The 10,438-nt window shown below is 35.3% G+C and overlaps 1 long non-coding RNA gene and 1 pseudogene across 1 annotated transcript; one reads left to right on the top strand and one right to left on the bottom strand.

Moving 5' to 3' along the window:
• The first annotated feature begins 2,448 nt into the window (after window positions 1-2,448).
• Window positions 2,449-4,260, top strand: LOC107551984 (uncharacterized). Its single transcript, XR_001604829.1, has 3 exons — window positions 2,449-2,532; window positions 2,613-2,650; window positions 4,038-4,260. It is a non-coding gene; the product is annotated as an uncharacterized lncRNA (long non-coding RNA).
• A 4,090-nt stretch (window positions 4,261-8,350) lies between these two features.
• Window positions 8,351-9,325, bottom strand: LOC107551972 (sterile alpha motif domain-containing protein 3-like; annotated as a pseudogene).
• Between the last annotated feature and the right edge of the window lie 1,113 nt (window positions 9,326-10,438).

The following is a 10,438-nucleotide window of genomic DNA, read 5'->3' as shown; positions in this document are numbered from 1 at the left end:
CCCCCCTCCCCATTGGATGTTATATGGCGTGAGGACACGCCTTCCGGAGGGGGGCATTATGTCAGACTCTGTTCCGTGTTTTGTGGTTGTTTTGCTCCATGTGCCTTCCTTTCCCAAGTTTAATTTGTCCCAGGTGTTTCCCTTGATGTTTCATTGCTCCCAGGTGTGTCTCGTCATCCCCTCCTCCTGTGTGTATAAATAGGGTTCCCTGTGTGTGCTCCAGCGTCCGGTATTGTTCATGTCATTATGTATAGCGTGAGTGTTCCATGTTCCTTGTGTTGATTAAACCCATTTGGATTAATGTACTCCTCGTCTCTCTCCGTTCCTTGCGCCTCAGTCCGCTCAGCAGTGTACCCGTGACACTAATAAGGACATCTTAAAATAAAGGTAATAAATAAATCAAGGCTGGGACCACACATGGCAAGTATCCGATGGACTAATGTCTCCTAAGAAATCACCAACTCATAAAATACTTACATATTCTTGTTTTGCTTTGTGTATTCCTCAAATGTAATATAACTGCGTCAAGTACACTACCAGTCAAAAGATTTTGAACCGTAAGAACTGTAATGTTTTTTTTTTAAAGAATTCTCTTCTGCTCACCAAGCTTGCATTTACTTGATCCAAAATACAGCAAAAGCAGTAATACTGTGAAATATTTTCATTTAAAATAACTGATTTCTATTTGAATATATTTTCAAATGTAATTTATTCCGAAGACAATCATGTCTAAAATCATGTGAAGCTCACTACATGTGCAAAAGCGCACACTGAGTGCATGTTACGTAAAGGAAATAGAAACCACAACTATAAGACTGAAGAGCACAGTGTTCAGTTGTGTGATTTGAATGGTGACTGTAAGGATTAGACTGGATTCATTTATATTGTGTGAACAGCTGTTGTGTGCCTCGCTTATATTTAAGATGAATTGGCTATATTTGAGGAAGACGACGGTGTTCCTCGCTTTCATCCTGCATGTGAACACTGATGCACAAGGTGAGATCATAGCATGTATGATGTCTAAGACAAAATCAACTATTTATGCTGTGATTTTCATTCACTCGTTCTGGCATAATCAATTGAATTTGATTTTATTATATTCTATTGAATTTGATTTCTATTTAATTTGATTTTAGTAAAAGTTTATACTGAACCGAAACGAAATGGTCTCATTTAAACATAATTATTATTTATTATTTTCAAAATCATTACTGTTTACTGTTATCATTGTGTTCATACATTTGCTGCAATGTTATATATTTTAGGTCATGCCCCCAAATGTCCTCTCTTGAAAGTTCATAGAGGGACTGTCCATAAAGCCTTCATAAACAAGCCTTTCAAGATCTCCTGCAATCTGACATATTGTGATGAACAGACAATCAATGTGACATGGACTAAAGAAAGCATGAAAGAATGGATTTCAATATCTGGAGCAGATCAAATGTCAACATCACAGAACTATTCATCATCTGATCCAAATATGTTGACTTCATATTTAACTTTCACAAATATATCAAAGCATCATGAAGGCTCTTACAGATGTGAACTAACGTTACCACACTTCTCTATGTATAGCCATCATATAAATGTTTCTGTCTCAGGTAAAGATTTTTTCTTTCCATGTTAACAAAAAAGATTATGTAAGGTTGAAGCCATCAGAACAAGATATGGTAATTATATGAACCTTTAAATTGATTTTTAAACCATTTAAAAACGCAGTTTTTGAACTTTTACAGATAACATCCTGGAATATGAATGTAAGAGCAGATTCAATCTAATCAAACACTGACATGCATGTTCTTCTAAAAGATTTCATATGATTCAATTCATGAAAAAATAATGACCATATATACATATATTTGGTTGCTGTTCCAGCTTAACATTGCTTCTCCTTTTTGCAAATTCCACAATTTTTTTATTTTCTTAGTGACAATAGAAACAAATATGTTGACTTCATATTTAACTTTCACAAATATATCAAAGCATCATGAAGGCTCTTACAGATGTGAACTAACGTTACCACACTTCTCTATGTATAGCCATCATATAAATGTTTCTGTCTCAGGTAAAGATTTTTTCTTTCCATGTTAACAAAAAAGATTATGTAAGGTTGAAGCCATCAGAACAAGATATGGTAATTATATGAACCTTTAAATTGATTTTTAAACCATTTAAAAACGCAGTTTTTGAACTTTTACAGATAACATCCTGGAATATGAATGTAAGAGCAGATTCAATCTAATCAAACACTGACATGCATGTTCTTCTAAAAGATTTCATATGATTCAATTCATGAAAAAATAATGACCATATATACATATATTTGGTTGCTGTTCCAGCTTAACATTGCTTCTCCTTTTTGCAAATTCCACAATTTTTTTATTTTCTTAGTGACAATAGAAATAGACAACGCTGATAGCAGCTCTGGTTCATATCCATGGTGGCTGCCGTATCTCTTCATCTGTTCGGGTGTGCTGATTCTGGTTCTTATAGTAATGCTCATCTCAATCCTGTGTATTAATGCATTTAAAAGTAAGTCATTGTGTCATTTTCCATTGAGATGTTTACATTTTGGCATGATCCTGACTTGTCTATTTAATTATCATTGTTAGATTCAAGAAGAAAGAACGCACAGAGAGCGCAGGTTCAGGTATGTTTTTAACTCTTATGCTGTGCCATTCCCAACTGAACTGAATGCCTTGTCAGTAAACATGGTACATTAAAATCATATTAAAATGTTAATAACAAATGAATGAATAATTCATTTCAAAAAGTGAATGAAAATGGAAAGAAATTGAAATGTTACAAGGTCCAAGGTTATGTAGAGATGTAAATACAATATATATATATTTTATTTCCAGAGCATACATTGTTATATTAACTTTGATTAAACTATCAGAGATATCACTTCTGCCTCATCTTCTAACAGCTTCAGCTTAAAGGTCCCAGACAGAAATCTCATTCACAGACCAATGAATGACAGAAAAATGTACAGCATAAATATATTCTATAGTGCTAAGAGTGGCATAAGGGCTGTAAGAGTAGTTATTAATAACATGCACACATTATAATAAATGTCAATATAATCGAAATCAGTAACTCATTATATTGACCATGTATACAGTATACAGATCTGAAGGGTGATGAATGTCTGTGCACAGTACTCCGAAAAAACACTACTGTGTTTCATGACCACACATCCGGCTGAACATTAGCACCTTAACAGTCTGCACTGCATGTGTTAGATGATGATCTTTATCCTGCATGAGAGATGACTGCTTAAGCCAGGTTGTATATGCTAGACTATAGATTTTCAATATCATAGCTCAAAAATTACTCACAGATTAGATAAAATCAAATTAATCTTATGCAGATTCAAACTTGCATTAGTAAAGATACTAAAATCTTTTTTTTTTTTTTTTTTTTGGTCATGGTTTAAATAAAGTCAAAAACAAAAAGTTGGAATACACTTCATGACTTTGCCCCGACAGCAGTTGGATTTGACCAAGTTGGATTTAGCAGAAAACTGCAGCACATAAATATATGAACTCCGATTAGACTTGAGATATGACTTCTGCCTCATCTTCTACCAGCTTCAGCTTAAAGGTCCCAGGCAACAATCTCGTTTACAAACCAATGAATGTCAAAATAAATTTACAGAATAAATGTGTAGTTATTAATAACACACACACACAAATTATGATAAATGTCAATATAATCGAAATCTGTGGAAGATCCCTTAAAACCCTCAAGCCCTTGGTTTTGACCGAGAGACTGAGTCTACTCATACTCATATCTACATTTCCAGCAGAATAGTTAGTAGTTAACTTACCAGATAGAGTTAAACAATATGAAGTGGCTTAAACAGAACATAGTTTTTAATATTTTATTGTCTATTTTTAAAAATTGCAAAATTCATTGTCATTTTGATTCAAATTCCAGCTCATAAATTGTAAAGAGCCAGCTCCTAAATGTTGAACTTTCCCCAAACATGTCTATTACACTAACAATTGTCTTCTTGTGTTTATAGTATACAGATCTTCTGAAGCGTGATGAGTATGTCTGTGTGCAGTACACTGTGACCCTATCATGACCACACATCCGGCTGAACATTAGCAGCTGAACAGTCTGCACTGCATGTGTTAGGTGGAGGTGATGATACTTTATCCTGCATGAGAGATGACTGCTTTAGCCAGGTTGTATATGCGTCTCTGCATTGCTTCACACCAACACCAATGTCCCCTTTGACCTGAAGCTTTATGTAATTTTGCAACAATATATACTTTTCTTGTAGTTGATCATCCATTGATATTTTTGAAAAATGTACAATAAAAGTTTTTCAAAGGCTCATGGTTTTTAGTATCTTTACTAATGCAAGTTTGAATCTAGATTAATTTGATTTGATCTAATCGGAGTAATTTTTAAGAGGGACTCAATTTCTAAATTGCTTGGAGCTTGATCACATCTATTATGAGTTCAGACAAACGAAAACACGTAGAAAATTACATGTAATGACTGTTGCATTTGATATTCTCCAGACATGCTATATACCAGGGCAATTAATTATGAAATGCAATGACATTCCGCATAATGATGTTTCGCTTTGGCTTGATTCACCCTAACTATAACCTAAGACTTGATTAAAAACCAGTAGATGGAGCCATGCCTCTAAATGCTGATCTTGTCTACCAAGAATAACCACTTGCCCAGAATTTGAATATAAATGCATTGTAACTTTAAATAGTTATGTTTAGTTTTTGTCCATGTTTCTGAGCACTTTGAGATAAGCCTTAGGGGAACATATAGTGAAGTGACTTTGTGTGAATGTACTTATATGGTTACAATTGTATCACCACATCCTTTTGTATTGATTGCAAAGCTATAGCCAATATTTTATTAAGACTTTGAATATCATGGCTCAAACTACTCACAGATTAGATCTAATTAAATAATGCACATTATGACTTACATTAATAAAAAATACTTATATATTATCAAGCCTTATCACGTTTTTCTAAATGTATCTGCTCATGGTTTAGATATGAAAGTCAAAAACTAGAATTTGGAATACATTACACAACTTTTACCCAAATTTCCACTCTGACCGAGTTGGATTTAGCAGAAAATTGTGTAGTATATTATGGGCACACTGTAAAAAATAATACACTACATCTACTCAATAAAATTGGGGCAACACATTACAAGCAATATTATTAATTAAATTCAACAACAATTGAGAATTGAGTTAGATGTAATCAAAAGAGGTGCTTAAAAAAATAACCATTCAAATTAAGTAGATGTAAATAGCACATACAAAAAAAATTAAGTAAAATTTAAACAAACAGTTTTCATTGGAGCACTTAACGAATACTAAAAGGAATTAATTTGATTTAACAAAAATTTAGTATTATTTTTAATTAAAATTAATAATAACTTAATATGATTTCAGGTATGAATAATAGACACAGACGTTAAAGATGAATTACAAAATTCGGCTTTATTGCCAACAACAGTCACAATAGCATCTATTAATAATGAATATTCACTAGTCTCTCAACAGAACAAACTTTTTTTAAATCCACAATTACCTTCTATATAATATAAATTCCATATTAATTCAAGTCTCCAGAACAAAGTTTCTTTTTAGGTACAAATTGTTTAAAATACACAATGCAGTTACATTGTTTAAAATAAACCCCCTTGTTTTAGCACAAACAAACAAAAAAAAAAGATATTTTTCAGCAACATTGAACCACTGTAGAAACTACTAGTAATAACACTTTAAAACTGTAGATTTGAACAACTGGACTTAGTTAACCTGGATTGAATAAATCTGAGTCTCATTTTTAAATCAGCGGAAATAATACACTACATCTACTCAATAAAATTGGGGCAACACATTACAAGCAATATTATTAATTAAATTCAACAACAATTGAGAATTGAGTTAGATGTAATCAAAAGAGGTGCTTAAAAAAATAACCATTCAAATTAAGTAGATGTAAATAGCACATACAAAAAAAATTAAGTAAAATTTAAACAAACAGTTTTCATTGGAGCACTTAACGAATACTAAAAGGAATTAATTTGATTTAACAAAAATTTAGTATTATTTTTAATTAAAATTAATAATAACTTAATATGATTTCAGGTATGAATAATAGACACAGACGTTAAAGATGAATTACAAAATTCGGCTTTATTGCCAACAACAGTCACAATAGCATCTATTAATAATGAATATTCACTAGTCTCTCAACAGAACAAACTTTTTTTAAATCCACAATTACCTTCTATATAATATAAATTCCATATTAATTCAAGTCTCCAGAACAAAGTTTCTTTTTAGGTACAAATTGTTTAAAATACACAATGCAGTTACATTGTTTAAAATAAACCCCCTTGTTTTAGCACAAACAAACAAAAAAAAAAAAGACATATTTTTCAGCAACATTGAACCACTGTAGAAACTACTATTAATAACACTTTAAAACTGTAGATTTGAACAACTGGACTTAGTTAACCTGGATTGAATAAATCTGAGTCATTTTTAAATCAGCGGTGTAGACTTGACTAAGCTGTTTAACAGCTTTGAAGCATAAAGGCCCAAGATAATTGTTTTTGGAGGCCTGGATTATGGAGATTCAATGCATAAAGTAGGTCAAGCCAAAAGAGGACACATCAAGCCCTGGGAACACCTTCAAGGACAGTAAGAAATTTCACCCCTAGTCAACTTGATTCTGGTGTCCAATGAACAGTCACTTGTAGAAGCTCCTTTTTTTGGTCACAATCACAATGACAGAGTGAACATCACTACTCTTTATCAACGTGTTGTTCTTGTTTTCACATAGGATGAGAACAGTTCAAGTTTGCAGAACAACTTTTTTTTGGCATTTCTGTCTTTCTAGACACAAAATGTTCAAATATGTGGTATTTGTTTGGCAACATGGAACCACAGAACAGATACCACCATCTTATTTTAAGACAGCAGTTTAGACCTGAGTGACTGGACTCTGTTTGACAGCTTTGAAGAATCCAGCTCCAAGACAAGATTCTGAAGTACCTCAAAGGTATACTTTAGATGCCTGGGATAATGGAGGCTCAGTGCATATGTCAAACCAAGGAGGACACAGCAAGCCCTGGGAACACCTTCAAGGCCTGTAACAACTTTCGCCCCCTCAACAACAATTCCAATGTCCTTTGGACTGTCACTGGAAGCTCCTGTCTTGGTCACAATTACTGCCATCACAAGCTGTTCAATTCCGGTCTGGTCTTCATTGTCCTGTAAAATTAAACAGCACTGACACTCAAAACCTATGAAATATTGATCACAAGAGAAGATCTAAAATTCAATCATTTGTTTGATCAGAAAATCTGATCAACAATATTATGGCCTCTTCAGGAAGTAAACAACAAAAATGTTGATATAAATTCACACTTCTGGTATATTGAAATTGAGATTGCATACTTTGAATTCTTTGATGAGGTCTCCTGCATGTTCCCCAAGGAATTCTATAATGCAGCGGATGACCACCTCTCGTCATATCAACAGAACACTGCTCATCCTAAAAAAACAATCTGTAGAGTTAATTGGCTCTTTCAAGAACCATTTCAGTCTCAACAGAGAAGTGTGGAATGATGAATTCTTTTGACCATGGTTTCCTTTGTGGGCTGTTATTCTGAGACAGGATGACTGTGCTTGCAGAGGAATCTGATGTGTCAGAGGAGTCCTGTATGGTAGTACGTGTGGAGGAGGTAGTATCAAGGGATTGATCTGTGATATCACAGCCAGTGAAACTTTCGTTGGGTGGAAACAAAGTAAGAACTATTGGTGCGACTGTCACAACCTTTATGGTGGATCTGTGTTGAATTTGATTCGTGGAATGAAGAGTGAAGAAGTCTTCAAAATCTGAATCCATATACTGAAGACAGATATCATCTGTAATATTTAAAGCCTGCTTGACAGCGGAGTGTAACTCCTCCAAGGACTCTGGTATTCCAGATGGCAGTGTTAGCTTCTCTATCCTGTGGTCAAGCAGTTTTCAGTCTTTCTCCAAGTGCTCCTCCTTTGCCACGAAACAGTGTCAGCAGCTTGGGAGTGTGAAGATCCAATGAGGACATTAATTTAGCTTCCAGCTGCACAGTGGTTATTCGTTGAAATTCAGCAATCACCTGAAATACGGAATGAGAGAAAAAATTAATTTCATATAATGTTTTGAGAGGGGGGTTTCAGATACATTGTTCCTGTTGGTCTCTAAACATGATTGGTAACTCACTTGAGAAGGTTGAAACAGGGCTGGCCATCGTTCCTTTACGTTTTGAACACTTTGACATTGATTAATCGTTTTAATTAATTATTGATTTCGTGTCGACGATGTGCAAATGTTTTGTTCATCTTCTCCTTTATCATCCTTTCATTGTTTTTCTTAAATTCTGACACCAGCTCTTCTCGTTCTTTTTCCAAAGTCTTCTCATCTTCACCCACTGGGTAAGATGGGAGGTAGTTGACTTCAGCTCTTCTTGGCTTTTTAACATTTTTCGCAGACTTCCGGTCATCTGGATGTTTGTGTTTTAGAGCGTTGCATGTGACCTCAGGAATGCCAAAACCTCTGAGTTTCGTTCGATAGTTAGCCATTTTATATTTAATGCTTGTCTGCCATGCATAAAAGCCTGAAAAGCTCCCTCGATCCTTCAGACATGGGTGCGCCTTTATAAGTGCTTCAGCAACGGAAAGAATCTGAAAGGTGGATGGATATGCAGTGTATGTGTAAATGGACTGAGCCAGCTTTTCGAGTATGTCTGACTTGACTTTTGGGGTAGTTAGCACTGTCCCATCTTTTCTGTAGAGTTAATTGGCTCTTTCAAGAACCATTTCAGTCTCAACGGAGAAGTGTGGAATGATGAATTCTTTTGACCATGGTTTCCTTTGTGGGCTGTTATTCTGAGACAGGATGACTGTGCTTGCAGAGGAATCTGATGTGTCAGAGGAGTCCTGTATGGTAGTACGTGTGGAGGAGGTAGTATCAAGGGATTGATCTGTGATATCACAGCCAGTGAAACTTTCGTTGGGTGGAAACAAAGTAAGAACTATTGGTGCGACTGTCACAACCTTTATGGTGGATCTGTGTTGAATTTGATTCGTGGAATGAAGAGTGAAGAAGTCTTCAAAATCTGAATCCATATACTGAAGACAGATATCATCTGTAATATTTAAAGCCTGCTTGACAGCGGAGTGTAACTCCTCCAAGGACTCTGGTATTCCAGATGGCAGTGTTAGCTTCTCTATCCTGTGGTCAAGGACTACCCTGAGGGCTGCTGAATTCATGTTTGGTTACCTTAAAAAAAAAAATTTTTTTTTTTTTTTTTTAAAAGTCACTGACACTCATAGAAAACGGTGTTGGTGATTGATATGGCAGACTGTGCCACTTTGAAAATGCAAATGTTTTAAAGCTTGAAAGTTTTCACATAATTACAGTGGTCTTACACAAATGCAGTTGTCTTAGCAATAAAGCTACTTACTATTACGGTAAACTGCAACAAATGTGTCTTTTCAGTGTAACCATGCGCTTTCCCTCCACAATATAGGATGCCAATGGATAATGATCTTGAAGGCTATGGTGATGAACCAAAATCAATTCCCCACTGCTTTCTAACAGAAAAGACCTAAGATGCTCCAGGTACCAGGCACTGAGTTTCTTCACAATGAAGTAGAGATTGGTTTCCAAAATCACGGTCTGTATAATCTCTACAAAATCAGGGAGCCCTCCAGTGGAACCATATGGGATGATCATTCCAGCAGAATATCGTGTCCCATAGTATGTTACAGCATTTGACAACTGTATGCTGGTTAGCTGAGGGAACAGTTCCTTAACAGATTCTTGGATTCTATCATCTAGTACTTCCAGAGGCACAGATGACACTTTGCTGACAATTAGGGTAGACATGCTTTTATGTTTCTGCCAATGGTAGGCCATCATCATCTGATGCTTTGTTGAAAGTGACAACAAAACATTCTTGAAGTTACCCATGAACCGGACTACTCGTTTAAAGAACCTATGTTTGGCCTCGAAGCGCATAGACCATACTCCAACTAGAGGACCAAAGGCTTCTATCAGAGCAGCATAGTGCTCAAGAAAATGGTGTTTTGGGGTCAGTTTCAGCTTAGGGAAAACTTCTTTCAACCTCTGACGGTGCTCTGAAATTTTCAGGTCAAGATAAGCTAGACTTTCACATGAGTGGATAGGAGCCAATGTGAGCTCTACAATGTCTTTCAATGTCATAAGTATTTGCCATGCAGGATCATCACAGGGAATCCTTGATCCAATAAGCAGTGGCAATGACCTAATGAGTGCCCAATTCTCGTGAGCGTTTCCTCCTATGCTACCACGCCTTGCGAAATTTTCTGGGATGGTTTGGGGACGGTCAACAGCATCTCCAA

Source organism: Sinocyclocheilus grahami, unplaced genomic scaffold (genome assembly GCF_001515645.1).
Source record: "Sinocyclocheilus grahami isolate Dianchi unplaced genomic scaffold, SAMN03320097.WGS_v1.1 scaffold439.1, whole genome shotgun sequence".
In the NCBI taxonomy this organism is placed as follows: Eukaryota; Metazoa; Chordata; class Actinopteri; order Cypriniformes; family Cyprinidae; genus Sinocyclocheilus; species Sinocyclocheilus grahami.
The sequence above is the reverse complement of the archived record's forward strand: the minus strand, read 5'-3'. Positions and strand labels throughout refer to the sequence as shown.